The 25,973-nt window shown below is 47.8% G+C and overlaps 37 non-coding genes across 37 annotated transcripts; all 37 read left to right on the top strand.

Moving 5' to 3' along the window:
- Positions 1-240: 240 nt before the first annotated feature.
- Positions 241-312, top strand: trnae-uuc (transfer RNA glutamic acid (anticodon UUC)). Its single transcript has one exon. It is a non-coding gene; the product is annotated as a tRNA-Glu (tRNA).
- Positions 313-718: 406 nt separating this feature from the next.
- On the top strand, positions 719-790 carry trnae-cuc (transfer RNA glutamic acid (anticodon CUC)). The gene has a single exon. It is a non-coding gene; the product is annotated as a tRNA-Glu (tRNA).
- A 335-nt stretch (positions 791-1,125) lies between these two features.
- trnae-uuc (transfer RNA glutamic acid (anticodon UUC)) lies at positions 1,126-1,197 on the top strand. The gene has a single exon. It is a non-coding gene; the product is annotated as a tRNA-Glu (tRNA).
- Positions 1,198-1,603: 406 nt separating this feature from the next.
- On the top strand, positions 1,604-1,675 carry trnae-cuc (transfer RNA glutamic acid (anticodon CUC)). The gene has a single exon. It is a non-coding gene; the product is annotated as a tRNA-Glu (tRNA).
- Positions 1,676-2,010: 335 nt separating this feature from the next.
- Positions 2,011-2,082, top strand: trnae-uuc (transfer RNA glutamic acid (anticodon UUC)). Its single transcript has one exon. It is a non-coding gene; the product is annotated as a tRNA-Glu (tRNA).
- Positions 2,083-2,488: 406 nt separating this feature from the next.
- trnae-cuc (transfer RNA glutamic acid (anticodon CUC)) lies at positions 2,489-2,560 on the top strand. The gene has a single exon. It is a non-coding gene; the product is annotated as a tRNA-Glu (tRNA).
- Positions 2,561-2,895: 335 nt separating this feature from the next.
- Positions 2,896-2,967, top strand: trnae-uuc (transfer RNA glutamic acid (anticodon UUC)). Its single transcript has one exon. It is a non-coding gene; the product is annotated as a tRNA-Glu (tRNA).
- Positions 2,968-3,373: 406 nt separating this feature from the next.
- Positions 3,374-3,445, top strand: trnae-cuc (transfer RNA glutamic acid (anticodon CUC)). The gene has a single exon. It is a non-coding gene; the product is annotated as a tRNA-Glu (tRNA).
- A 1,372-nt stretch (positions 3,446-4,817) lies between these two features.
- Positions 4,818-4,889, top strand: trnae-uuc (transfer RNA glutamic acid (anticodon UUC)). Its single transcript has one exon. It is a non-coding gene; the product is annotated as a tRNA-Glu (tRNA).
- Positions 4,890-5,218: 329 nt separating this feature from the next.
- trnae-uuc (transfer RNA glutamic acid (anticodon UUC)) lies at positions 5,219-5,290 on the top strand. The gene has a single exon. It is a non-coding gene; the product is annotated as a tRNA-Glu (tRNA).
- Positions 5,291-6,105: 815 nt separating this feature from the next.
- Positions 6,106-6,177, top strand: trnae-cuc (transfer RNA glutamic acid (anticodon CUC)). The gene has a single exon. It is a non-coding gene; the product is annotated as a tRNA-Glu (tRNA).
- A 334-nt stretch (positions 6,178-6,511) lies between these two features.
- trnae-uuc (transfer RNA glutamic acid (anticodon UUC)) lies at positions 6,512-6,583 on the top strand. The gene has a single exon. It is a non-coding gene; the product is annotated as a tRNA-Glu (tRNA).
- Positions 6,584-6,988: 405 nt separating this feature from the next.
- Positions 6,989-7,060, top strand: trnae-cuc (transfer RNA glutamic acid (anticodon CUC)). The gene has a single exon. It is a non-coding gene; the product is annotated as a tRNA-Glu (tRNA).
- An 817-nt stretch (positions 7,061-7,877) lies between these two features.
- trnae-cuc (transfer RNA glutamic acid (anticodon CUC)) lies at positions 7,878-7,949 on the top strand. The gene has a single exon. It is a non-coding gene; the product is annotated as a tRNA-Glu (tRNA).
- Positions 7,950-8,284: 335 nt separating this feature from the next.
- On the top strand, positions 8,285-8,356 carry trnae-uuc (transfer RNA glutamic acid (anticodon UUC)). Its single transcript has one exon. It is a non-coding gene; the product is annotated as a tRNA-Glu (tRNA).
- Positions 8,357-8,762: 406 nt separating this feature from the next.
- trnae-cuc (transfer RNA glutamic acid (anticodon CUC)) lies at positions 8,763-8,834 on the top strand. Its single transcript has one exon. It is a non-coding gene; the product is annotated as a tRNA-Glu (tRNA).
- Positions 8,835-9,169: 335 nt separating this feature from the next.
- Positions 9,170-9,241, top strand: trnae-uuc (transfer RNA glutamic acid (anticodon UUC)). The gene has a single exon. It is a non-coding gene; the product is annotated as a tRNA-Glu (tRNA).
- A 406-nt stretch (positions 9,242-9,647) lies between these two features.
- On the top strand, positions 9,648-9,719 carry trnae-cuc (transfer RNA glutamic acid (anticodon CUC)). The gene has a single exon. It is a non-coding gene; the product is annotated as a tRNA-Glu (tRNA).
- Positions 9,720-10,054: 335 nt separating this feature from the next.
- trnae-uuc (transfer RNA glutamic acid (anticodon UUC)) lies at positions 10,055-10,126 on the top strand. The gene has a single exon. It is a non-coding gene; the product is annotated as a tRNA-Glu (tRNA).
- A 406-nt stretch (positions 10,127-10,532) lies between these two features.
- trnae-cuc (transfer RNA glutamic acid (anticodon CUC)) lies at positions 10,533-10,604 on the top strand. The gene has a single exon. It is a non-coding gene; the product is annotated as a tRNA-Glu (tRNA).
- A 335-nt stretch (positions 10,605-10,939) lies between these two features.
- Positions 10,940-11,011, top strand: trnae-uuc (transfer RNA glutamic acid (anticodon UUC)). The gene has a single exon. It is a non-coding gene; the product is annotated as a tRNA-Glu (tRNA).
- A 406-nt stretch (positions 11,012-11,417) lies between these two features.
- trnae-cuc (transfer RNA glutamic acid (anticodon CUC)) lies at positions 11,418-11,489 on the top strand. The gene has a single exon. It is a non-coding gene; the product is annotated as a tRNA-Glu (tRNA).
- A 335-nt stretch (positions 11,490-11,824) lies between these two features.
- trnae-uuc (transfer RNA glutamic acid (anticodon UUC)) lies at positions 11,825-11,896 on the top strand. Its single transcript has one exon. It is a non-coding gene; the product is annotated as a tRNA-Glu (tRNA).
- A 406-nt stretch (positions 11,897-12,302) lies between these two features.
- trnae-cuc (transfer RNA glutamic acid (anticodon CUC)) lies at positions 12,303-12,374 on the top strand. Its single transcript has one exon. It is a non-coding gene; the product is annotated as a tRNA-Glu (tRNA).
- A 329-nt stretch (positions 12,375-12,703) lies between these two features.
- trnae-uuc (transfer RNA glutamic acid (anticodon UUC)) lies at positions 12,704-12,775 on the top strand. Its single transcript has one exon. It is a non-coding gene; the product is annotated as a tRNA-Glu (tRNA).
- A 409-nt stretch (positions 12,776-13,184) lies between these two features.
- trnae-cuc (transfer RNA glutamic acid (anticodon CUC)) lies at positions 13,185-13,256 on the top strand. Its single transcript has one exon. It is a non-coding gene; the product is annotated as a tRNA-Glu (tRNA).
- Positions 13,257-14,071: 815 nt separating this feature from the next.
- On the top strand, positions 14,072-14,143 carry trnae-cuc (transfer RNA glutamic acid (anticodon CUC)). Its single transcript has one exon. It is a non-coding gene; the product is annotated as a tRNA-Glu (tRNA).
- Positions 14,144-14,478: 335 nt separating this feature from the next.
- trnae-uuc (transfer RNA glutamic acid (anticodon UUC)) lies at positions 14,479-14,550 on the top strand. The gene has a single exon. It is a non-coding gene; the product is annotated as a tRNA-Glu (tRNA).
- Positions 14,551-14,959: 409 nt separating this feature from the next.
- Positions 14,960-15,031, top strand: trnae-cuc (transfer RNA glutamic acid (anticodon CUC)). Its single transcript has one exon. It is a non-coding gene; the product is annotated as a tRNA-Glu (tRNA).
- Positions 15,032-15,846: 815 nt separating this feature from the next.
- trnae-cuc (transfer RNA glutamic acid (anticodon CUC)) lies at positions 15,847-15,918 on the top strand. Its single transcript has one exon. It is a non-coding gene; the product is annotated as a tRNA-Glu (tRNA).
- A 333-nt stretch (positions 15,919-16,251) lies between these two features.
- On the top strand, positions 16,252-16,323 carry trnae-uuc (transfer RNA glutamic acid (anticodon UUC)). The gene has a single exon. It is a non-coding gene; the product is annotated as a tRNA-Glu (tRNA).
- A 407-nt stretch (positions 16,324-16,730) lies between these two features.
- trnae-cuc (transfer RNA glutamic acid (anticodon CUC)) lies at positions 16,731-16,802 on the top strand. The gene has a single exon. It is a non-coding gene; the product is annotated as a tRNA-Glu (tRNA).
- An 817-nt stretch (positions 16,803-17,619) lies between these two features.
- Positions 17,620-17,691, top strand: trnae-cuc (transfer RNA glutamic acid (anticodon CUC)). The gene has a single exon. It is a non-coding gene; the product is annotated as a tRNA-Glu (tRNA).
- A 334-nt stretch (positions 17,692-18,025) lies between these two features.
- trnae-uuc (transfer RNA glutamic acid (anticodon UUC)) lies at positions 18,026-18,097 on the top strand. Its single transcript has one exon. It is a non-coding gene; the product is annotated as a tRNA-Glu (tRNA).
- Positions 18,098-18,502: 405 nt separating this feature from the next.
- On the top strand, positions 18,503-18,574 carry trnae-cuc (transfer RNA glutamic acid (anticodon CUC)). Its single transcript has one exon. It is a non-coding gene; the product is annotated as a tRNA-Glu (tRNA).
- Positions 18,575-19,391: 817 nt separating this feature from the next.
- Positions 19,392-19,463, top strand: trnae-cuc (transfer RNA glutamic acid (anticodon CUC)). Its single transcript has one exon. It is a non-coding gene; the product is annotated as a tRNA-Glu (tRNA).
- Positions 19,464-20,277: 814 nt separating this feature from the next.
- Positions 20,278-20,349, top strand: trnae-cuc (transfer RNA glutamic acid (anticodon CUC)). Its single transcript has one exon. It is a non-coding gene; the product is annotated as a tRNA-Glu (tRNA).
- The last annotated feature ends 5,624 nt before the right edge of the window (positions 20,350-25,973 follow it).

Here is a 25,973-nt window from a genome sequence, read left to right as displayed (position 1 = left end):
GACATGATTGGAGTGGAAAAGCTCAAGTAACCTGGGACTTACTCTGCATTTGAACCTCACAGGCTTTGGCTGCATTGGCAAGGAAGTGTGCTGGCCATTTCCTTAGAGAAGCATAAAACGGCACATGACATTACAAGTCTTGCAGACTTTCTCCCTGGTGTGATTGACTTGACTGCAGCTGCAGAACAAATCCTTTTTTCTTTTTTCTCTGGGCCAGGGCTGCTGCTGGCCATGTGCATGTCCCTAATGGTCTAGTGGCTAGGATTCAGCGCTTTCACCGCTGCGGCCCGGGTTCGATTCCCGGTTAGGGAATGGCTGCTTAAGAGCTGGCTGGGGAACCTCGTTGCACAGTCCTCGGTGCGCACATTCATTCTGCTACCCACATGCACACGCTCAGCTGCAAGCTCCCTCCTCCCTGACAGGCCTGAACATGAAGCTTGAGAGCTAAACAAGTTGATGTTTACCTGACCTGCCTTTAAGTGAAACCAGTGTGTCAAAAGGTGCAATGTGTGGCCTGAGTTTAAGTGTGCTTTCCTAGACATGGATATAGCGTAGTCCATTCACAGCAATAGTATGTCCCCAAGGACAAAACAACAGGCCAAATCTTGCCAGATTTGACAGAAGATCTTGAGCAGGCGTGCCTTCTAGAAGCGTTGCCTGTGCCCAAGACAGGCAAAGGGGCTTGGCTGCCAAGTGGGCGAGAGGTTCTTCCAAAGGCTCCCTGATGGTCTAGTGGCTAGGATTCGGCGCTCTCACCGCCGTGGCCCGGGTTCGATTCCCGGTCAGGGAATGTGCTCTTGCTGAAATGTTGTGCTGGAGAGGGGCCTAGTTGTAAAGGCTTCAAATTTACCTCCCTGACAACAGTGACATCCTGGCACAGGCAGAGACATGATTGGAGCGGAAAAGCTCAAGTAACCTGGGACTTACTCTGCATTTGAACCTCACAGGCTTTGGCTGCATTGGCAAGGAAGTGTGCTGGCCATTTCCTTAGAGAAGCATAAAACGGCACATGACATTACAAGTCTTGCAGACTTTCTCCCTGGTGTGATTGACTTGAGTGCAGCTGCAGAACAGATCCTTTTTTCTTTTTTCTCTGGGCCAGGGCTGCTGCTGGCCATGTCCATGTCCCTAATGGTCTAGTGGCTAGGATTCGGCGCTTTCACCGCTGCGGCCCGGGTTCGATTCCCGGTTAGGGAATGGCTGCTTAAGAGCTGGCTGGGGAACCTCGTTGCACAGTCCTCGGTGCGCACATTCATTCTGCTACCCACATGCACACGCTCAGCTGCAAGTTCCCTCCTCCCTGGCAGGCCTGAACATGAAGCTTGAGAGCAAAACAAGTTGATGTTTACCTGACCTGCCTTTAAGTGAAACAGGTGTGTCAAAAGGTGCAATGTGTGGCCTGAGTTTAAGTGTGCTTTCCTAGACATGGATATAGCGTAGTCCATTCACAGCAATAGTATGTCCCCAAGGACAAAACAACAGGCCAAATCTTGCCAGATTTGACAGAAGATCTTGAGCAGGCGCGCCTTCTAGAAGCGTTGCCTGTGCCCAAGACAGGCAAAGGGGCTTGGCTGCCAAGTGGGTGAGAGGTTCTTCCAAAGGCTCCCTGATGGTCTAGTGGCTAGGATTCGGCGCTCTCACCGCCGCGGCCCGGGTTCGATTCCCGGTCAGGGAATGTGCTCTTGCTGGGATGATGTTCTGGAGAGGGGCCTAGTTGTAAAGGCTTCAAATTTACGTCCCTGACAACAGTGACATCCTGGCACAGGCAGAGACATGATTGGAGCAGAAAAGCTCAAGAAACCTGGGACTTACTCTGCATTTGAACCTCACAGGCTTTGGCTGCATTGGCAAGGAAGTGTGCTGGCCATTTCCTTAGAGAAGCATAAAACGGCACATGACATTACAAGTCTTGCAGACTTTCTCCCTGGTGTGATTGACTTGAGTGCAGCTGCAGAACAGATCCTTTTTTCTTTTTTCTCTGGGCCAGGGCTGCTGCTGGCCATGTGCATGTCCCTAATGGTCTAGTGGCTAGGTTTCGGCGCTTTCACCGCTGCGGCCCGGGTTCGATTCCCGGTTAGGGAATGGCTGCTTAAGAGCTGGCTGGGGAACCTCGTTGCACAGTCCTCGGTGCGCACATTCATTCTGCTACCCACATGCACACGCTCAGCTGCAAGCTCCCTCCTCCCTGGCAGGCCTGAACATGAAGCTTGAGAGCAAAACAAGTTGATGTTTACCTGACCTGCCTTTAAGTAAAACCAGTGTGTCAAAAAGTGCAATGTGTGGCCTGAGTTTAAGTGTGCTTTCCTAGACATGGATATAGCGTAGTCCATTCACAGCAATAGTATGTCCCCAAGGACAAAACAACAGGCCAAATCTTGCCAGATTTGATAGAAGATCTTGAGGAGGCGCGCCTTCTAGAAGCGTTGCCTGTGCCCAAGACAGGCATAGGGGCTTGGCTGCCAAGTGGGTGAGAGGTTCTTCCAAAGGCTCCCTGATGGTCTAGTGGCTAGGATTCGGCGCTCTCACCGCCGCGGCCCGGGTTCGATTCCCGGTCAGGGAATGTGCTCTTGCTGGGATGATGTGCTGGAGAGGGGCCTAGTTGTAAAGGCTTCAAATTTACGTCCCTGACAACAGTGACATCCTGGCACAGGCAGAGACATGATTGGAGCAGAAAAGCTCAAGAAACCTGGGACTTACTCTGCATTTGAACCTCACAGGCTTTGGCTGCATTGGCAAGGAAGTGTGCTGGCCATTTCCTTAGAGAAGCATAAAACGGCACATGACATTACAAGTCTTGCAGACTTTCTCCCTGGTGTGATTGACTTGAGTGCAGCTGCAGAACAGATCCTTTTTTCTTTTTTCTCTGGGCCAGGGCTGCTGCTGGCCATGTGCATGTCCCTAATGGTCTAGTGGCTAGGTTTCAGCGCTTTCACCGCTGCGGCCCGGGTTCGATTCCCGGTTAGGGAATGGCTGCTTAAGAGCTGGCTGGGGAACCTCGTTGCACAGTCATCGGTGCGCACATTCATTCTGCTACCCACATGCACACGCTCAGCTGCAAGCTCCCTCCTCCCTGGCAGGCCTGAACATGAAGCTTGAGAGCAAAACAAGTTGATGTTTACCTGACCTGCCTTTAAGTAAAACCAGTGTGTCAAAAAGTGCAATGTGTGGCCTGAGTTTAAGTGTGCTTTCCTAGACATGGATATAGCGTAGTCCATTCACAGCAATAGTATGTCCCCAAGGACAAAACAACAGGCCAAATCTTGCCAGATTTGATAGAAGATCTTGAGGAGGCGTGCCTTCTAGAAGCGTTGCCTGTGCCCAAGACAGGCAAAGGGGCTTGGCTGCCAAGTGGTCGAGAGGTTCTTCCAAAGGCTCCCTGATGGTCTAGTGGCTAGGATTCGGCGCTCTCACCGCCACGGCCCGGGTTCGATTCCCGGTCAGGGAATGTGCTCTTGCTGGGATGTTGTGCTGGAGAGGGGCCTAGTTGTAAAGGCTTCAAATTTACGTCCCTGACAACAGTGACATCCTGGCAGAGGCAGAGACATGATTGGAGCGGAAAAGCTCAAGTAACCTGGGACTTACTCTGCATTTGAACCTCACAGGCTTTGGCTGCATTGGCAAGGAATTGTGCTGGCCATTTCCTTAGAGAAGCATAAAACGGCACATGACATTACAAGTCTTGCAGACTTTCTCCCTGGTGTGATTGACTTGAGTGCAGCTGCAGAACAAATCCTGTTTTCTTTTTTCTCTGGGCCAGGGCCCTGTTCTACGAAGCAAGTTCAGTCTAGCGAGATAGCCTTGGAGCTACCACGCTGGACTGAGCGCGGTAGCCGGCAATCTCGCTACACGGTTTTACGACGCTGGTTATCAACCTCATAAGTGGATCCAGCTAGGCAATGAGCGCGTGCACACATATAAGGCGGAGCCCGCTGCATCTGACCAATCACGAACATGGAGCAGTCTGGAGCGTCAGAGCAGGCCGGAGAGAGAAGGACCGCATACTTCACACAGGAGGAGCAGGAGGTGATCATGAGGAAGTATGACGAGCGGAAACATGTAATTAACGTTAAAAGCAGCACCGTCGCTGCTGCTAAAGCACGGAAGGAGTGCTGGCAGAAAATTGTCTAAATGTCTAAAAGTCTAAATGCGTAAGTGTAGTGGTGTAGTGCAAATAAAATATTTTGTGCCATTATCATCCTGAAATAGCACTGTTCACCATGCACTTTTACTGTAACATGCAACATATCTAATTTAGTTCTTACATTAATTTATTCATTTGTTCATTCCTATCGTGTTTACATTTTTTTGTGTGATATGTAGCCCACATGAGCCCTACATGAATTCCTGTCACAATTTTAATACGGGCAATAAAATATTGTCATGGAACAGAAGTGTTGGCATTGAAGATCTTATTACAGCAATGAGAGTTCTTCATTCCCTTTAACTACCTGTAGAAAGTGTCATGTACTACCAGCCCCTCCCTGGAAAACTGGTAACTTTCATAAAGGTGGTCATCTGAAAAAGAGAGTGGGTCTGGCTCTGATGTCCACGGGATCCTCTAAGAACGGACAAGCCATTTTTTCGTGAGGGCTCATTGGTCAGTGGGCGGGGTTTTAATAGTCCGCGAGTTCAATCTGGATCCTAAACTGCCCCGGAGCAGGTTAGCCGTTCAGCGTATGTTGCCATGGAGACTCGCCTCGCTGAGAAGTGATCCCGTGTCGTAGAACAGGGAATCCGGAACCTATCCTCAAAGCTACCTCGCTAGGCAGTAATCCTGCTTCGTAGAACAGGGCCCAGGGCTGCTGGCCATGTGCATGTCCCTAATGGTCTAGTGGCTAGGATTCGGCGCTTTCACCGCCGCGGCCCGGGTTCGATTCCCGGTCAGGGAATGTGCTCTTGCTGGGATGTTGTGCTGGAGAGGGGCCTAGTTGTAAAGGCTTCAAATTTACTTCCCTGACAACAGTGACCAACTGGCAGAGGCAGAGACAAGATTGGAGCGGAAAAGCTCAAGTAACCTGGGACTTACTCTGCATTTGAACCTCACAGGCTTTGGCTGCATTGTCAAGGAAGTGTGCTGGCCATTTCCTTAGAGACGCATAAAACGGCACATGACATTACAAGTCTTGCAGACTGTCTCCCTGCTGTGATTGCCTTGAGTGCTGCTGCAGAACTTCTTTCTTTTTTCTCTGGGCCAGGGCTGCTGCTGGCCATGTGCATGTCCCTAATGGTCTAGTGGCTAGGATTCGGCGCTTTCACCGCCGCGGCCCGGGTTCGATTCCCGGTCAGGGAATGTGCTCTTGCTGGGATGATGTGCTGGAGAGGGGCCTAGTTGTGAAGGCTTCAAATATACTTCCCTGACAACAGTGACCAACTGGCAGAGGAAGAGACAAGACTGGAGCGGAAAAGCTCAAGTAACCTGGGACTTACTCTGCATTTGAACATTACAGGCTTTGGCTGCATTGGCAAGGAAGTGTGCTGGCCATTTCCTTAGAGAAGCATAAAACGGCACATGACATTACTAGTCTTGCAGACTTTCTCCCTGGTGTGATTGACTTGAGTGCAGCTGCAGAACAAATCCTGTTTTCTTTTTTCTCTGGGCCAGGGCTGCTGCTGGCCATGTGCATGTCCCTAATGGTCTAGTGGCTAGGATTCGGCGCTTTCACCGCCGCGGCCCGGTTTGATTCCCGGTTAGGGAATGGCTGCTTAAGAGCTGGCTGGGGAACCTCGTTGCACAGTCATCGTTGCGCACATTCACTCTGCTACCTACATGCACACGCTCAGCTGCAAGCTCCCTCCTCCCTGGCAGGCCTGAACTTGAAGTGGCTTGAATGCAAAACAAGTTGATGTTTTCCTGACCTGCCTTTAGGTGAAACCAGTGTGTCAAAAAGTGCAATGTGTGGCCTGAGTTTAAGTGTGCTTTCCTAGACATGGATATAGCGTAGTCCATTCAAAGCAATAGTATGTCCCCAAGGACAAAACAATAGGCCAAATCTTTCCAGATTTGACAGAAGATCTTGAGCAGGCGTGCCTTCTAGAAGCGTTGCCTGTGCCCAAGACAGGCAAAGGAGTTTGGCTGCCAAGTGGTCGAGAGGTTCTTCCAAAGGCTCCCTGATGGTCTAGTGGCTAGGATTCGGCGCTCTCACCGCCGCGGCCCGGGTTCGATTCCCGGTCAGGGAATGTGCTCTTGCTGGGATGATGTGCTGGAGAGGGGCCTAGTTGTGAAGGCTTCAAATTTACTTCCCTGACAACAGTGACCAACTGGCAGAGGCAGAGACAAGATTGGAGCGGAAAAGCTCAAGTAACCTGGGACTTACTCTGCATTTGAACCTCACAGGCTTAGGCTGCATTGGCAAGGAAGTGTGCTGGCCATTTCCTTAGAGAAGCACAAAACGGCACATGACATTACAAGTCTTGCAGACTCTTCCCTGGTGTGATTCACTTGAGTGCAGCTGCAGAACAAATCCTGTTTTCTTTTTTCTCTGGGCCAGGGCTGCTGCTGGCCATGTGCATGTCCCTAATGGTCTAGTGGCTAGAATTTGGCGCTTTCACCGCTGCGGCCCGGGTTCGATTCCCGGTTAGGGAATGGCTGCTTAAGAGCTGGCTGGGGCACCTCGTTGCACAGTCCTCGTTGCGCACATTCACTCTGCTACCTACATGCACACGCTCAGCTGCAAGCTCCCTCCTCCCTGGCAGGCCTGAACATTAAGCTTGAGAGTAAAACAAGTTGATGTTTTCCTGACCTGCCTTTAGGTGAAACCAGTGTGTCAGAAAGTTCAATGTGTGGCCTGAGTTTAAGTGTGCTTTCCTAGACATGGATATAGCGTAGTCCATTCACAGCAATAGTATGTCCCTAAGGCCAAACAATAGGCCAAATCTTGCCAGATTTGACAGAAGATCTTGAGCAGGCGTGCCTTCTAGAAGCGTTGCCTGTGCCCAAGTCTGGCAAAGGGGCTTGGCTGCCAAGTGGTCGAGAGGTTCATCCAAAGGCTCCCTGATGGTCTAGTGGCTAGGATTCGGCGCTCTCACCGCCGCGGCCCGGGTTCGATTCCCGGTCAGGGAATGTGCTCTTGCTGTGATGATGTGCTGGAGAGGGGCCTAGTTGTAAAGGCTTCAAATTTACTTCCCTGACAACAGTGACCAACTGGCAGAGGCAGAGACAAGATTGGAGCAGAAAAGCTCAAGTAACCTGGGACTTACTCTGCGTTTGAACCTCACAGGCTTAGGCTGCATTGGCAAGGAAGTGTGCTGGCCATTTCCTTAGAGAAGCATTAAACGGCACATGACATTACAAGTCTTGCAGACTTTCTCCCTGGTGTGATTGACTTGAGTGCAGCTGCAGAACAAATCCTGTTTTCTTTTTTCTCTGGGCCAGGGCTGCTAATGGCCATGTGCATGTCCCTAATGGTCTAGTGGCTAGGATTCGGTGCTTTCACCGCTGCGGCCTGGGTTCGATTACCGGTTAGGTAATGGCTGCTTAAGAGCTTGCCTGAGGAACCTCGTTGCACAGTCCTCGTTGCGCACATTCACTCTTCTACCTACATGCACACGCTCAGCTGCAAGCTCCCTCCTCCCTGGCAGGCCTGAACATGAAGTGGCTTGAATGCAAAACAAGTTGATGTTTTCCTGACCTGCCTTTAGGTGAAACCAGTGTGTCAGAAAGTTCAATGTGTGGCCTGAGTTTAAGTGTGCTTTCCTAGACATGGATATAGCGTAGTCCATTCACAGCAATAGTATGTCCCCAAGGACAAAACAATAGGCCAAATCTTGCCAGATTTGACAGAAGATCTTGAGCAGGCGTGCCTTCTAGAAGCGTTGCCTGTGCCCAAGTCTTGCAAAGGGGCTTGGCTGCCAAGTGGTCGAGAGGTTCTTCCAAAGGCTCCCTGATGGTCTAGTGGCTAGGATTCGGCGCTCTCACCGCCGCGGCCCGGGTTCGATTCCCGGTCAGGGAATGTGCTCTTGCTGGGATGTTGTGCTGGAGAGGGGCCTAGTTGTGAAGGCTTCAAATTTACTTCCCTGACAACAGTGACCAACTGGCAGAGGCAGAGACATGATTGGAGCGGAAAAGCTCAAGTAACCTGGGACTTACTCTGCATTTGAACATTACAGGCTTTGGCTGCATTGGCAAGGAAGTGTGCTGGCCATTTCCTTAGAGACGCATAAAACGGCACATGACATTACAAGTCTTGCAGACTTTCTCCCTGGTGTGTTTGACTTGAGTGCAGCTGCAGAACAAATCCTGTTTTCTTTTTTCTCTGGGCCAGGGCTGCTGCTGGCCATGTGCATGTCCCTAATGGTCTAGTGGCTAGGTTTCAGCGCTTTCACCGCTGCGGCCCGGGTTCGATTCCCGGTTAGGGAATGGCTGCTTAAGAGCTGGCTGGGGAACCTCGTTGCACAGTCATCGTTGCGCACATTCATTCTGCTACCCACATGCACACGCTCAGCTGCAAGCTCCCTCCTCCCTGGCAGGCCTGAACATGAAGCTTGAGAGCAAAACAAGTTGATGTTTTCCTGACCTGCCTTTAAGTTAAACCAGTGTGTCAAAAAGTGCAATGTGTGGCCTGAGTTAAAGTGTGCTTTCCTAGACATGGATATAGCGTAGTCCATTCACAGCAATAGTATGTCCCCAAGGACAAAACAACAGGCCAAATCTTGCCAGATTTGACAGAAGATCTTGAGCAGGCGCGCCTTCTAGAAGCGTTGCCTGTGCCCAAGACAGGCAAAGGGGCTTGGCTGCCAAGTGGGTGAGAGGTTCTTCCAAAGGCTCCCTGATGGTCTAGTGGCTAGGATTCGGCGCTCTCACCGCCGCGGCCCGGGTTTGATTCCCGGTCAGGGAATGTGCTCTTGCTGGGATGATGTGCTGGAGAGGGGCCTAGTTGTAAAGGCTTCAAATTTACGTCCCTGACAACAGTGACATCCTGGCAGAGGCAGAGACATGATTGGAGCGGAAAAGCTCAAGTAACCTGGGACTTACTCTGCATTTGAACCTCACAGGCTTTGGCTGCATTGGCAAGGAAGTGTGCTGGCCATTTCCTTAGAGAAGCATAAAACGGCACATGACATTACAAGTCTTGCAGACTTTCTCCCTGGTGTGTTTGACTTGAGTGCAGCTGCAGAACAAATCCTGTTTTCTTTTTTCTCTGGGCCAGGGCTGCTGCTGGCCATGTGCATGTCCCTAATGGTCTAGTGGCTAGGTTTCAGCGCTTTCACCGCTGCGGCCCGGGTTCGATTCCCGGTTAGGGAATGGCTGCTTAAGAGCTGGCTGGGGAACCTCGTTGCACAGTCATCGTTGCGCACATTCATTCTGCTACCCACATGCACACGCTCAGCTGCAAGCTCCCTCCTCCCTGGCAGGCCTGAACATGAAGCTTGAGAGCAAAACAAGTTGATGTTTTCCTGACCTGCCTTTAAGTTAAACCAGTGTGTCAAAAAGTGCAATGTGTGGCCTGAGTTAAAGTGTGCTTTCCTAGACATGGATATAGCGTAGTCCATTCACAGCAATAGTATGTCCCCAAGGACAAAACAACAGGCCAAATCTTGCCAGATTTGACAGAAGATCTTGAGCAGGCGCGCCTTCTAGAAGCGTTGCCTGTGCCCAAGACAGGCAAAGGGGCTTGGCTGCCAAGTGGGTGAGAGGTTCTTCCAAAGGCTCCCTGATGGTCTAGTGGCTAGGATTCGGCGCTCTCACCGCCGCGGCCCGGGTTTGATTCCCGGTCAGGGAATGTGCTCTTGCTGGGATGATGTGCTGGAGAGGGGCCTAGTTGTAAAGGCTTCAAATTTACGTCCCTGACAACAGTGACATCCTGGCACAGGCAGAGACATGATTGGAGCGGAAAAGCTCAAGTAACCTGGGACTTACTCTGCATTTGAACCTCACAGGCTTTGGCTGCATTGGCAAGGAAGTGTGCTGGCCATTTCCTTAGAGAAGCATAAAACGGCACATGACATTACAAGTCTTGCAGACTTTCTCCCTGGTGTGATTGACTTGACTGCAGCTGCAGAACAGATCCTTTTTTCTTTTTTCTCTGGGCCAGGGCTGCTGCTGGCCATGTGCATGTCCCTAATGGTCTAGTGGCTAGGATTCAGCGCTTTCACCGCTGCGGCCCGGGTTCGATTCCCGGTTAGGGAATGGCTGCTTAAGAGCTGGCTGGGGAACCTCGTTGCACAGTCCTCGGTGCGCACATTCATTCTGCTACCCACATGCACACGCTCAGCTGCAAGCTCCCTCCTCCCTGACAGGCCTGAACATGAAGCTTGAGAGCAAAACAAGTTGATGTTTACCTGACCTGCCTTTAAGTGAAACCAGTGTGTCAAAAGTTGCAATGTGTGGCCTGAGTTTAAGTGTGCTTTCCTAGACATGGATATAGCGTAGTCCATTCACAGCAATAGTATGTCCCCAAGGACAAAACAACAGGCCAAATCTTGCCAGATTTGACAGAAGATCTTGAGCAGGCGTGCCTTCTAGAAGCGTTGCCTGTGCCCAAGACAGGCAAAGGGGCTTGGCTGCCAAGTGGGCGAGAGGTTCTTCCAAAGGCTCCCTGATGGTCTAGTGGCTAGGATTCGGCGCTCTCACCGCCGTGGCCCGGGTTCGATTCCCGGTCAGGGAATGTGCTCTTGCTGAAATGTTGTGCTGGAGAGGGGCCTAGTTGTAAAGGCTTCAAATTTACCTCCCTGACAACATTGACATCCTGGCACAGGCAGAGACATGATTGGAGCGGAAAAGCTCAAGTAACCTGGGACTTACTCTGCATTTGAACATTACAGGCTTTGGCTGCATTGGCAAGGAAGTGTGCTGGCCATTTCCTTAGAGAAGCATAAAACGGCACATGACATTACAAGTCTTGCAGACTTTCTCCCTGGTGTGATTGACTTGAGTGCAGCTGCAGAACAAATCCTGTTTTCTTTTTTCTCTGGGCCAGGGCTGCTGCTGGCCATGTCCATGTCCCTAATGGTCTAGTGGCTAGGATTCGGCGCTTTCACCGCTGCGGCCCGGGTTCGATTCCCGGTTAGGGAATGGCTGCTTAAGAGCTGGCTGGGGAACCTCGTTGCACAGTCCTCGGTGCGCACATTCATTCTGCTACCCACATGCACACGCTCAGCTGCAAGTTCCCTCCTCCCTGGCAGGCCTGAACATGAAGCTTGAGAGCAAAACAAGTTGATGTTTACCTGACCTGCCTTTAAGTGAAACAGGTGTGTCAAAAGGTGCAATGTGTGGCCTGAGTTTAAGTGTGCTTTCCTAGACATGGATATAGCGTAGTCCATTCACAGCAATAGTATGTCCCCAAGGACAAAACAACAGGCCAAATCTTGCCAGATTTGACAGAAGATCTTGAGCAGGCGCGCCTTCTAGAAGCGTTGCCTGTGCCCAAGACAGGCAAAGGGGCTTGGCTGCCAAGTGGGTGAGAGGTTCTTCCAAAGGCTCCCTGATGGTCTAGTGGCTAGGATTCGGCGCTCTCACCGCCGCGGCCCGGGTTCGATTCCCGGTCAGGGAATGTGCTCTTGCTGGGATGTTGTGCTGGAGAGGGGCCTAGTTGTAAAGGCTTCAAATTTACGTCCCTGACAACAGTGACATCCTGGCACAGGCAAAGACATGATTGGAGCAGAAAAGCTCAAGAAACCTGGGACTTACTCTGCATTTGAACCTCACAGGCTTTGGCTGCATTGGCAAGGAAGTGTGCTGGCCATTTCCTTAGAGAAGCATAAAACGGCACATGACATTACAAGTCTTGCAGACTTTCTCCCTGGTGTGATTGACTTGAGTGCAGCTGCAGAACAGATCCTTTTTTCTTTTTTCTCTGGGCCAGGGCTTCTGCTGGCCATGTGCATGTCCCTAATGGTCTAGTGGCTAGGTTTCGGCGCTTTCACCGCTGCGGCCCGGGTTCGATTCCCGGTTAGGGAATGGCTGCTTAAGAGCTGGCTGGGGAACCTCGTTGCACAGTCCTCGGTGCGCACATTCATTCTGCTACCCACATGCACACGCTCAGCTGCAAGCTCCCTCCTCCCTGGAAGGCCTGAACATGAAGCTTGAGAGCAAAACAAGTTGATGTTTACCTGACCTGCCTTTAAGTAGAACCAGTGTGTCAAAAAGTGCAATGTGTGGCCTGAGTTTAAGTGTGCTTTCCTAGACATGGATATAGCGTAGTCCATTCACAGCAATAGTATGTCCCCAAGGACAAAACAATAGGCCAAATCTTGCAGGATTTGACAGAAGATCTTGAGCAGGCGTGCCTTCTAGAAGCGTTGCCTGTGCCCAAGACAGGCAAAGGGGCTTGGCTGCCAAGTGGGCGAGAGGTTCTTCCAAAGGCTCCCTGATGGTCTAGTGGCTAGGATTCGGCGCTCTCACCGCCGCGGCCCGGGTTCGATTCCCGGTCAGGGAATGTGCTCTTGCTGGGATGATGTGCTGGAGAGGGGCCTAGTTGTAAAGGCTTCAAATTTACGTCCCTGACAACAGTGACATCCTGGCAGAGGCAGAGACATGATTGGAGCGGAAAAGCTCAAGTAACCTGGGACTTACTCTGCATTTGAACCTCACAGGCTTTGGCTGCATTGTCAAGGAAGTGTGCTGGCCATTTCCTTAGAGACGCATAAAACGGCACATGACATTACAAGTCTTGCAGACTGTCTCCCTGCTGTGATTGCCTTGAGTGCTGCTGCAGAACTTCTTTCTTTTTTCTCTGGGCCAGGGCTGCTGCTGGCCATGTGCATGTCCCTAATGGTCTAGTGGCTAGGATTCGGCGCTTTCACCGCCGCGGCCCGGGTTCGATTCCCGGTTAGGGAATGGCTGCTTAAGAGCTGGCTGGGGAACCTCGTTGCACAGTCCTCGTTGCGCACATTCACTCTGCTACCTACATGCACATGCTCAGCTGCAAGCTCCCTTCTCCCTGGCAGGCCTGAACATGAAGTGGCTTGAGAGCAAAACAAGTTGATGTTTTCCTGACCTGGCTTTAGGTGAAACCAGTGTGTCAGAAAGTGCAATGTGTGGCCTGAGTTAAAGTGTGCTTTCCTAGACATGGATATAGCGTAGTCCATTCACAGCAATAGTATGTCCCCAAGGACAAAACAATAGGCCAAATCTTGCAGGATTTGACAGAAGATCTTGAGCAGGCGTGCCTTCTAGAAGCGTTGCCTGTGCCCAAGACAGGCAAAGGGGCTTGGCTGCCAAGTGGTCGAGAGGTTCTTCCAAAGGCTCCCTGATGGTCTAGTGGCTAGGATTCGGCGCTCTCACCGCCGCGGCCCGGGTTCGATTCCCGGTCAGGGAATGTGCTCTTGCTGGGATGATGTGCTGGAGAGGGGCCTAGTTGTGAAGGCTTCAAATTTACTTCCCTGACAACAGTGACCAACTGGCAGAGGCAGAGACAAGATTGGAGCGGAAAAGCTCAAGTAACCTGGGACTTACTCTGCATTTGAACATTACAGGCTTTTGCTGCATTGGCAAGGAAGTGTGCTGGCCATTTCCTTAGAGAAGCATAAAACGGCACATGACATTACAAGTCTTGCAGACTTTCTCCCTGGTGTGATTGACTTGAGTGCAGCTGCAGAACAAATCCTGTTTTCTTTTTTCTCTGGGCCAGGGCTGCTGCTGGCCATGTGCATGTCCCTATGGTCTAGTGGCTAGGATTTGGCGCTTTCACCGCTGCGGCCCGGGTTCGATTCCCGGTTAGGGAATGGCTGCTTAAGAGCTGGCTGGGGAACCTCGTTGCACAGTCATCGTTGCGCACATTCACTCTGCTACCTACATGCACACGCTCAGCTGCAAGCTCCCTCCTCCCTGGCAGGCCTGAACATGAAGTGGCTTGAATGCAAAACAAGTTGATGTTTTCCTGACCTGCCTTTAAGTGAAACCAGTGTGTCAAAAAGTGCAATGTGTGGCCTGAGTTTAAGTGTGCTTTCCTAGACATGGATATAGCGTAGTCCATTCACAGCAATAGTATGTCCCCAAGGACAAAACAATAGGCCAAATCTTGCCAGATTTGACAGAAGATCTTGAGCAGGCGTGCCTTCTAGAAGCGTTGCCTGTGCCCAAGTCTTGCAAAGGGGCTTGGCTGCCAAGTGGTCGAGAGGTTCTTCCAAAGGCTCCCTGATGGTCTAGTGGCTAGGATTCGGCGCTCTCACCGCCGCGGCCCGGGTTCGATTCCCGGTCAGGGAATGTGCTCTTGCTGGGATGATGTGCTGGAGAGGGGCCTAGTTGTGAAGGCTTCAAATATACTTCCCTGACAACAGTGACCAACTGGCAGAGGCAGAGACAAGACTGGAGCGGAAAAGCTCAAGTAACCTGGGACTTACTCTGCATTTGAACATTACAGGCTTTGGCTGCATTGGCAAGGAAGTGTGCTGGCCATTTCCTTAGAGAAGCATAAAACGGCACATGACATTACAAGTCTTGCAGACTTTCTCCCTGGTGTGATTGACTTGAGTGCAGCTGCAGAACCAATCCTGTTTTCTTTTTTCTCTGGGCCAGGGCTGCTGCTGGCCATGTGCATGTCCCTAATGGTCTAGTGGCTAGGATTCGGCGCTTTCACCGCCGCGGCCCGGGTTCGATTCCCGGTTAGGGAATGGCTGCTTAAGAGCTGGCTGGGGAACCTCGTTGCACAGTCCTCGTTGCGCACATTCACTCTGCTACCTACATGCACATGCTCAGCTGCAAGCTCCCTTCTCCCTGGCAGGCCTGAACATGAAGTGGCTTGAGAGCAAAACAAGTTGATGTTTTCCTGACCTGGCTTTAGGTGAAACCAGTGTGTCAGAAAGTGCAATGTGTGGCCTGAGTTAAAGTGTGCTTTCCTAGACATGGATATAGCGTAGTCCATTCACAGCAATAGTATGTCCCCAAGGACAAAACAATAGGCCAAATCTTGCCAGATTTGACAGAAGATCTTGAGCAGGCGTGCCTTCTAGAAGCGTTGCCTGTGCCCAAGACAGGCAAAGGGGCTTGGCTGCCAAGTGGTCGAGAGGTTCTTCCAAAGGCTCCCTGATGGTCTAGTGGCTAGGATTCGGCGCTCTCACCGCCGCGGCCCGGGTTCGATTCCCGGTCAGGGAATGTGCTCTTGCTGGGATGATGTGCTGGAGAGGGGCCTAGTTGTGAAGGCTTCAAATTTACTTCCCTGACAACAGTGACCAACTGGCAGAGGCAGAGACAAGATTGGAGTGGAAAAGCTCAAGTAACCTGGGACTTACTCTGCATTTGAACATTACAGGCTTTTGCTGCATTGGCAAGGAAGTGTGCTGGCCATTTCCTTAGAGAAGCATAAAACAGCACATGACATTACAAGTCTTGCAGACTTTCTCCCTGGTGTGATTGACTTGAGTGCAGCTGCAGAACAAATCCTGTTTTCTTTTTTCTCTGGGCCAGGGCTGCTGCTGGCCATGTGCATGTCCCTATGGTCTAGTGGCTAGGATTTGGCGCTTTCACCGCTGCGGCCCGGGTTCGATTCCCGGTTAGGGAATGGCTGCTTAAGAGCTGGCTGGGGAACCTCGTTGCACAGTCATCGTTGCGCACATTCACTCTGCTACCTACATGCACACGCTCAGCTGCAAGCTCCCTCCTCCCTGGCAGGCCTGAACATGAAGTGGCTTGAATGCAAAACAAGTTGATGTTTTCCTGACCTGCCTTTAGGTGAAACCAGTGTGTCAAAAAGTGCAATGTGTGGCCTGAGTTTAAGTGTGCTTTCCTAGACATGGATATAGCGTAGTCCATTCAAAGCAATAGTATGTCCCCAAGGACAAAACAATAGGCCAAATCTTGCCAGATTTGACAGAAGATCTTGAGCAGGCGTGCCTTCTAGAAGTGTTGCCTGTGCCCAAGACAGGCAAAGGGGCTTGGCTGCCAAGTGGTCGAGAGGTTCTTCCAAAGGCTCCCTGATGGTCTAGTGGCTAGGATTCGGCGCTCTCACCGCCGCGGCCCGGGTTCGATTCCCGGTCAGGGAATGTGCTCTTGCTGGGATGATGTGCTGGAGAGGGGCCTAGTTGTGAAGGCTTCAAATTTACTTCCCTGACAACAGTGACCAACTGGCAGAGGCAGAGACAAGATTGGAGCGGAAAAGCTCAAGTAACCTGGGACTTACTCTGCATTTGAACCTCACAGGCTTTGGCTGCTTTGGCAAGGAAGTGTGCTGGCCATTTCCTTAGAGAAGCACAAAACGGCACATGACATTACAAGTCTTGCAGACTTTCTCCCTGGTGTGATTGACTTGAGTGCAGCTGCAGAACAACCTTTTTTCTTTTTTCTCTGGGCCAGGGCTGCTGCTGGTCATGTGCATGTCCCTAATGGTCTAGTGGCTAGGATTTGGCGCTTTCACCGCTGCGGCCCGGGTTTGATTCCCGGTTAGGGAATGGCTGCTTAAGAGCTGGCCTGGGGCACCTCGTTGCACAGTCCTCGTTGCGCACATTCACTCTGCTACCTACATGCACACGCTCAGCTGCAAGCTCCCTCCTCCCTGGCAGGCCTGAACATGAAGCTTGAGAGCAAAACAAGTTGATTTTTTCCTGACCTGCCTTTAAGTGAAACCAGTGTGTCAGAAAGTGCAATGTGTGGCCTGAGTTTAAGTGTGCTTTCCTAGACATGGATATAGCGTAGTCCATTCACAGCAATAGTATGTCCCCAAGGACAAAACAATAGGCCAAATCTTGCCAGATTTGACAGAAGATCTTGAGCAGGCGTGCCTTCTAGAAGCGTTGCCTGTGCCCAAGTCTTGCAAAGGGGCTTGGCTGCCAAGTGGTCGAGAGGTTCTTCCAAAGGCTCCCTGATGGTCTAGTGGCTAGGATTCGGCGCTCTCACCGCCGCGGCCCGGGTTCGATTCCCGGTCAGGGAATGTGCTCTTGCTGGGATGATGTGCTGGAGAGGGGCCTAGTTGTGAAGGCTTCAAATATACTTCCCTGACAACAGTGACCAACTGGCAGAGGCAGAGACAAGACTGGAGCGGAAAAGCTCAAGTAACCTGGGACTTACTCTGCATTTGAACATTACAGGCTTTGGCTGCATTGGCAAGGAAGTGTGCTGGCCATTTCCTTAGAGAAGCATAAAACGGCACATGACATTACAAGTCTTGCAGACTTTCTCCCTGGTGTGATTGACTTGAGTGCAGCTGCAGAACAAATCCTGTTTACTTTTTTCTCTGGGCCAGGGCTGCTGCTGGCCATGTGCATGTCCCTAATGGTCTAGTGGCTAGGATTCGGCGCTTTCACCGCCGCGGCCCGGGTTTGATTTCACGGTTAGGGAATGGCTGCTTAAGAGCTGGCTGGGGAACCTCGTTGCACAGTCATCGTTGCGCACATTCACTCTGCTACCTACATGCACACGCTCAGCTGCAAGCTCCCTCCTCCCTGGCAGGCCTGAACTTGAAGTGGCTTGAATGCAAAACAAGTTGATGTTTTCCTGACCTGCCTTTAGGTGAAACCAGTGTGTCAAAAAGTGCAATGTGTGGCCTGAGTTTAAGTGTGCTTTCCTAGACATGGATATAGCGTAGTCCATTCAAAGCAATAGTATGTCCCCAAGGACAAAACAATAGGCCAAATCTTTCCAGATTTGACAGAAGATCTTGAGCAGGCGTGCCTTCTAGAAGCGTTGCCTGTGCCCAAGACAGGCAAAGGAGTTTGGCTGCCAAGTGGTCGAGAGGTTCTTCCAAAGGCTCCCTGATGGTCTAGTGGCTAGGATTCGGCGCTCTCACCGCCGCGGCCCGGGTTCGATTCCCGGTCAGGGAATGTGCTCTTGCTGGGATGATGTGCTGGAGAGGGGCCTAGTTGTGAAGGCTTCAAATTTACTTCCCTGACAACAGTGACCAACTGGCAGAAGCAGAGACAAGATTGGAGCGGAAAAGCTCAAGTAACCTGGGACTTACTCTGCATTTGAACCTCACAGGCTTTGGCTGCATTGTCAAGGAAGTGTGCTGGCCATTTCCTTAGAGAAGCACAAAACGGCACATGACATTACAAGTCTTGCAGACTCTTCCCTGGTGTGATTGACTTGAGTGCAGCTGCAGAACAAATCCTGTTTTCTTTTTTCTCTGGGCCAGGGCTGCTGCTGGCCATGTGCATGTCCCTAATGGTCTAGTGGCTAGGATTTGGCGCTTTCACTGCTGCGGCCCGGGTTCGATTCCCGGTTAGGGAATGGCTGCTTAAGAGCTGGCTGGGGCACCTCGTTGCACAGTCCTCGTTGCGCACATTCACTCTGCTACCTACATGCACACGCTCAGCTGCAAGCTCCCTCCTCCCTGGCAGGCCTGAACATTAAGCTTGAGAGTAAAACAAGTTGATGTTTTCCTGACCTGCCTTTAGGTGAAACCAGTGTGTCAGAAAGTTCAATGTGTGGCCTGAGTTTAAGTGTGCTTTCCTAGACATGGATATAGCGTAGTCCATTCACAGCAATAGTATGTCCCCAAGGCCAAACAATAGGCCAAATCTTGCCAGATTTGACAGAAGATCTTGAGCAGGCGTGCCTTCTAGAAGCGTTGCCTGTGCCCAAGTCTGGCAAAGGGGCTTGGCTGCCAAGTGGTCGAGAGGTTCTTCCAAAGGCTCCCTGATGGTCTAGTGGCTAGGATTCGGCGCTCTCACCGCCGCGGCCCGGGTTCGATTCCCGGTCAGGGAATGTGCTCTTGCTGTGATGATGTGCTGGAGAGGGGCCTAGTTGTAAAGGCTTCAAATTTACTTCCCTGACAACAGTGACCAACTGGCAGAGGCAGAGACAAGATTGGAGCAGAAAAGCTCAAGTAACCTGGGACTTACTCTGCGTTTGAACCTCACAGGCTTAGGCTGCATTGGCAAGGAAGTGTGCTGGCCATTTCCTTAGAGAAGCATTAAACGGCACATGACATTACAAGTCTTGCAGACTTTCTCCCTGGTGTGATTGACTTGAGTGCAGCTGCAGAACAAATCCTGTTTTCTTTTTTCTCTGGGCCAGGGCTGCTAATGGCCATGTGCATGTCCCTAATGGTCTAGTGGCTAGGATTCGGTGCTTTCACCGCTGCGGCCTGGGTTCGATTACCGGTTAGGGAATGGCTGCTTAAGAGCTTGCCTGAGGAACCTCGTTGCACAGTCCTCGTTGCGCACATTCACTCTGCTACCTACATGCACACGCTCAGCTGCAAGCTCCCTCCTCCCTGGCAGGCCTGAACATGAAGTGGCTTGAATGCAAAACAAGTTGATGTTTTCCTGACCTGCCTTTAAGTGAAACCAGTGTGTCAGAAAGTGCAATGTGTGGCCTGAGTTTAAGTGTGCTTTCCTAGACATGGATATAGCGTAGTCCATTCACAGCAATAGTATGTCCCCAAGGACAAAACAATAGGCCAAATCTTGCCAGATTTGACAGAAGATCTTGAGCAGGCGTGCCTTCTAGAAGCGTTGCCTGTGCCCAAGACAGGCAAAGGGGCTTGGCTGCCAAGTGGTCGAGAGGTTCTTCCAAAGGCTCCCTGATGGTCTAGTGGCTAGGATTCGGCGCTCTCACCGCCGCGGCCCGGGTTCGATTCCCGGTCAGGGAATGTGCTCTTGCTGGGATGATGTGCTGGAGAGGGGCCTAGTTGTGAAGGCTTCAAATTTACTTCCCTGACAACAGTGACCAACTGGCAGAGGCAGAGACAAGATTGGAGCGGAAAAGCTCAAGTAACCTGGGACTTACTCTGCATTTGAACATTACAGGCTTTTGCTGCATTGGCAAGGAAGTGTGCTGGCCATTTCCTTAGAGAAGCATAAAACAGCACATGACATTACAAGTCTTGCAGACTTTCTCCCTGGTGTGATTGACTTGAGTGCAGCTGCAGAACAAATCCTGTTTTCTTTTTTCTCTGGGCCAGGGCTGCTGCTGGCCATGTGCATGTCCCTATGGTCTAGTGGCTAGGATTTGGCGCTTTCACCGCTGCGGCCCGGGTTCGATTCCCGGTTAGGGAATGGCTGCTTAAGAGCTGGCTGGGGAACCTCGTTGCACAGTCATCGTTGCGCACATTCACTCTGCTACCTACATGCACACGCTCAGCTGCAAGCTCCCTCCTCCCTGGCAGGCCTGAACATGAAGTGGCTTGAATGCAAAACAAGTTGATGTTTTCCTGACCTGCCTTTAAGTGAAACCAGTGTGTCAAAAAGTGCAATTGTGGCCTGAGTTTAAGTGTGCTTTCCTAGACATGGATATAGCGTAGTCCATTCAAAGCAATAGTATGTCCCCAAGGACAAAACAATAGGCCAAATCTTGCCAGATTTGACAGAAGATCTTGAGCAGGCGTGCCTTCTAGAAGTGTTGCCTGTGCCCAAGACAGGCAAAGGAGTTTGGCTGCCAAGTGGTCGAGAGGTTCTTCCAAAGGCTCCCTGATGGTCTAGTGGCTAGGATTCGGCGCTCTCACCGCCGCGGCCCGGGTTCGATTCCCCGTCAGGGAATGTGCTCTTGCTGGGATGATGTGCTGGAGAGGGGCCTAGTTGTGAAGGCTTCAAATTTACTTCCCTGACAACAGTGACCAACTGGCAGAGGCAGAGACAAGATTGGAGCGGAAAAGCTCAAGTAACCTGGGACTTACTCTGCATTTGAACCTCACAGGCTTTGGCTGCATTGGCAAGGTAGTGTGCTGGCCATTTCCTGTTCGTAATGTCCAAATTAATAGATCTGGTTATGATATAAGTATCAAAATAAATACATGCTTCAATGAATAACTGCATCAGTTTTTTTAGGGTGATAATACATTTGTCAAGGAGATTATCTCAAATCGTCAAAAAAGCCTGTATTAGATCAGGTAAGCTTCCCTAAAGAATTGATCATTTCGTGGAATACAAACACCAGGAGTTATTAAAATACACAGAACAATTGCAATAAAACAGTTATGTCAAGTTTATATTTTATAAAAGATGAATAGAAAAATAACAATTAATTGATAAGATATATCAATTATAGTTTATTGCCTGTCTAATTTATTTAACTATTGAATAACTAATTAAAGATTTAGGTATTGCTAAACTTGTGAATTTATTGTAGCATTTATTAATTTAACTAAATATTGTACTGGCAAATACAATTTAGTGGTATGTCTTAAAATGTGCTCTTTTGTTTTTTTCAAGATATACCAGACACGGTACATGTATTTACATGAAGTATTGATATTGCTGAAACCTGCCTGAATGTCACTCAGGATCGGATCAGAAAGGAAATCGGTGGTATCGAACATTATAAGCTACATTACAGAAATATCCATCCGAACAGTCTACATTCGGCTTATTTTTATTATTATAATGTCAGTAGGGCTACATGATATGGCCAAAATCTAAAATCTTGATATTTGTAGACTATATCTCAATACACAATATATATCTTGATAATCTGATTTCTCCTCTAGATCACTTTATTAATGTTAAATCCAGCCCTTTAATTCATAAAATGACATCAGTATAATGATTTGAGCAGAACGTTCAGTTGGATTTTTAAAATTTGAATGCAAAAAGGGGGAAATCTCAATCAGGTAAATTTGAGCAAACCTTTTATTTGAAACCAAACTTTATATAGTTACATAAGTTTAGTTTCAGTTGAGTGATTCATTCAGATTTATTTAAGTGGCTGATTACATTATATTATATTATATTATATCATAATATATTATATTATATTATATTATATTATATTATATTATATTATATTATATTATATCATAATATATTATATTATATTATATTATATTATATTATATTATATTATATTATATTATATTATATCATAATATATTATATTGTACTTTGAAAATATAATGAAGTAAAGTTGGAGATAATATTGCTTTCATTCCCATAAAGCAGCTACCTGGATAATGTTGGTCGTGTTGAAAGGACTCTAGTGACTTCTGTCTGTTAGCCTGGGGTCTGGTTGAATTGTATTGTGTAACCCTGGGTTACATAGCCACATGAAATAAAAGCTTGTTAATAATAAAAAAAGCTATTTAGGAAAAAAACATTGTAAGTGATAAATAAATAAATGAATTAACATGTTAAACTTCTAAAAAGACAGAGAAAAAAGGGAATATATATATATAATATCTATCTATCTATCTATCTATCTATCTATCTATCTATCTATCTATCTATCTATATATATATATATATATATATATATATATATATATATATATATATATTTCATGATATCATGTTAAATTTGGTTTAGAAATTTTAAAGAGTTAAAAACTTTTAAATTCACATTATTTTTGTTTTATTTTATTTATGGTGAAAAATGGTTTAGACTCTTATTTTCAAGGGACACGTTGCAGAGTGACTCATGTGACTCGCCACAGCCAGCCGGGTTTGTTCTGTCTTTTACTGCTTCAGAACCAGGGAGAAATATTCAGGTACGAAAATGCAGACAGTCTCTGCAGAGCTGCTGCTTCAGAACAGAAGAAAGTGGAAGAAAAGAAGGTCCATTAAAAGTTATTATGTTACTCTGGAGGAGTTATTTTTATTTTTCCAACCTGTCTGAGATTTGGTGACATCTTGTGTTCCTTACTGAACTGGACTTGGTGAGTGTAAACAATGTATTTTATTTCATGTAAGAAGATGTTTGTCATTGGGTCATTCTCAAAATACGGTGACAAACATGTCCCTGCATATTCTAGACACTGATGGAAATGAGGTGAGGTGTATGACATACATCTAAGTGTTACTTCTACTGTTTTCCCACACTGCCTTGCAGGGTACCTCTAACTGGGTGCTCAGTAATTTTCCCACACTGTGATCCTGACAGGGTACATTTCACACTGCCTTACAGGGTATCTTTTACTGTTCACCTCAGTCAGTTTCCCACACTGTGATCCTGACAGGGTACCTCACAGATAGTTTGTCACTCAAAATGATGTCTTAGCTCTAAATTTCTCAAATACTTAAACTACTTCTTGTTGGAGATGTGATGCTATCAATCTGACCAAAATACCTTGAAATTATTAATCTGACTCCATTCTCCTCTCACCTCTTTCCGCGCAGTTCGTTGATGGGGAAGGATCAGGAGGCGTCCTGGTTCTCAGTTGAACACAAATTTATTAACAATAGGTCAAGAATATGCATTTACAGAGATCTCTGGTGCAGCCTCATTTCTCTGTTCCCTACATGTTGCAGAGACAGTTCATGAGACTGACCCTGACTCTCTCTCTCAGCACCAATATATAGTCACTAACAGTTTCTCTAAGGAATGTAGGTTGAGTCATCTTCTTATTGGCTCTCCAGGTGTTGTCCCCCTCTGATTGGCTGCTGGCCGTCTTCTGGCTCTGTCTGTGACTGGCATTCATCAAGTGGGTGATCAGCCCCCCTTCACTTATCTGTAGAGAAACTGTTAGACACACAAATCTCGCTTCCTTCCTTCCTTTAATTGTTTACCTTCCTCACTTCGACTGAAACACCTCAACTCTAAAAATGTACGTGCTGACTTGCGTTATTAGTGTTACACAGTTACTTCTGTTTATTATTGGGTACAAACATTAACTTCACTTGTGGTCACTCTACACTCTGGGTGCTCCATAAAATCCCAGGAATCCCCAGCCCCCCTCAAGTGTCCTGCAATACATACCCCAACAATGAGCACATGTGTACAACCAAGTTAGTAAAAGCACATCTGTATAGTATTGTTAATAAAAACATGTCTCATGGGCTATATATTCTTTCAACACACAAAAACCTTATAGTTTAAAAAATTCATCCACATTAAACCAAAATCATGTAATTCAATACCTTTTTAAATGAATATGATAATTTCAGTTTATTTATTTGTAATTCTATTTTTTTAATTTCAGTTTTAATTATCTTTGTATCTAAAAGAACACTTGTCCCACTGCCATGATTCAGTGCTATTGGGCAGTGTAAAAATATTTCCTTTATAGTGAAAAAAAAAAAGTCTAGTGTGGAAAATCACTAGGCTTAATATATGAACAAAAGTAAAACTTAATTGGCTTCTTATTAATAAAAATATTTTTAAAAGAATATCTGTCCTTTGATTTGGTGTCATTGGTGTTATTGGTATCACAGACCTTTATTTTGAAAGGTGAAGACTATGTAAGAGAACTCCCAGGGTCAGAAGGAAGAAGAAGAAGAAGAGTCATTTATGCCAATACATGGTGAGTGTCTCTTTACTGAGTAAAGTAAGATATTTTCAATCAAAATGTCACTTTTCTTTGTGATTCTTTTTGTTGTGCCGTTGGTGTTACTTTGATTTGCACTACAATGAAATATTTTTATGGAAAAAAATGGTTTATGAGCATAATGTGTAGATTTTAAAATGCTGACTCATGCTAGCTTTAAGCTAGCTTGGACACCATTTTGTGTATTTTGCATGTTATAGCTGTTTGTCATTGGTGTTGTAGTCATTGGTGTTACAGCCCCTGCCTGTAACACCAATGACCTATGTGTGTCAGTAGCATTAATTATCTCAACTAAATAAAGAAATAAATATACATTTAATACAAATTTACACAGTTATATTATTTTCAGACTTTATAAAGAATTATGAGTGTGCTAATCTAATTTACAGGGAGACTATGGCAAAAATAAGTGCAGCTGAAAGACAACGATTGTACAGGCAGAGACGAGATGCTGATGCTGCACGTAGAGCTATTTATCTACAAAAGAGAAGGGAAACTTATTTACATGATGTCGAAACAGGAAAGAGGAAAGGAATAAAAGATTTAAGTGAGAGAGGAAAGAGAGTTCAGCGGAAGGAGTGGAGAGTGAACCAGGCAAGGCACAGACACAGACACAGGCAGAGAAGAGCAACAGTGTTGACCCTACATGAGAGCCTGGATGAAGTTGCCACAACATCAAGGTTAGCCAAATATTTAGGCCAAAAACTTTTGAGAGAATTACCACTGATACCAGTCAGGTAAAATATTGCCAAGGAATTGCATTGTATCCTTTGTCCAACAATTTGAATGCCTGGAGTGCTTTCCTGATGTTATGCAAAGGCTTACTTTTACTCTTATTTCTTCTTTACAGAGATAAAGCCAGAGAGAAGAAGACATGGAGAAGAAAATCACAAAAACTTCAAAGAAAAATACAAAAACTGCAAGAAGAAATTCAAGAAAAAAAAACAGAAAATGTGAAAAATACAAAAAAAAGGTTCTATCGACTGAAGACTACAGGTACATCAAACCCAGACAGTCCCAAAGAGAAAACAAGAGCAATCTTGAAAAACGATTCCTCTATCAGAAAAACATTAAACTTCCACTATGCATTGCTTGCAGGTATTAAAGAGAGATATAAAGCCACCAAAAAAAAAAAAGTCACATGTATACCCGTCTCTTCACTGGCAAACTCGTTAAGAAACAGAAAGAAACAAATTCAGAGCACTGTGTAAACAGACAATTAGATTTAAATGGAAGTCAATTCAAAACAAAGTCAAAGACGACAGAAATAAGCATGGCCGTAACCAGCTATGAGGTTGCCGAGGTCCGGACCTCGGTAAAAATTTCTGAGAAAAAAAAAACAAACTAATCCCAATTGGCGCATCAAACATATAAACACAGGGGAGCTTTTATTTTGAAACCGCGGCATGCAGGAAGTTATCTGACAAAGCTTGTAATCGCAGTGACTTTGAACGCGCTTAGCAGGAAGTAGAGAACGACGCAGTGAGGTGAGTGACAGATTCTTTATTATTTTACCAACAAGCAGCCCGCTGTAATGAAGCCAGACCTTCGGGTGTTTTTGACCAACACGATCTGACAGTGTCTTGTAAACCTTCATGCAGACAGGTCCGTTATTTTCGGTCTGTGCTGACTCAGCAGTATATCACTCTTCAGAAAGAGGAGGAGGAAGCCGGGGGTTTGATCCAAGGTCCAATTACCCGCGGGATGTTTCAGCAGAATTTAATTCATTTCATTTTATCCCGTGGTCTGTGTGAATTCTGATTCAGACTGGGTTTAAACCTACTTTAAATTGGGTAAAAAACGTCACGGTTAAATTGCCTGATGACAGTTCCCCCGATGCCAGTTTAAAGTGCTGGACTGGCATAACCGTTGGGTAACCATGGCAACATACTCAAAGCATAAAGT

The sequence above is a fragment of the Halichoeres trimaculatus genome, unplaced genomic scaffold (genome assembly GCF_033239565.1).
Source record: "Halichoeres trimaculatus isolate MK-OKI-2021-1 unplaced genomic scaffold, fHalTri1.1 fHalTri1_scaffold_4, whole genome shotgun sequence".
NCBI lineage: Eukaryota > Metazoa > Chordata > Actinopteri > Labriformes > Labridae > Halichoeres > Halichoeres trimaculatus.
Note: the sequence above shows the minus strand (reverse complement) of the source record. Positions and strands in the feature narration are given on the sequence as shown.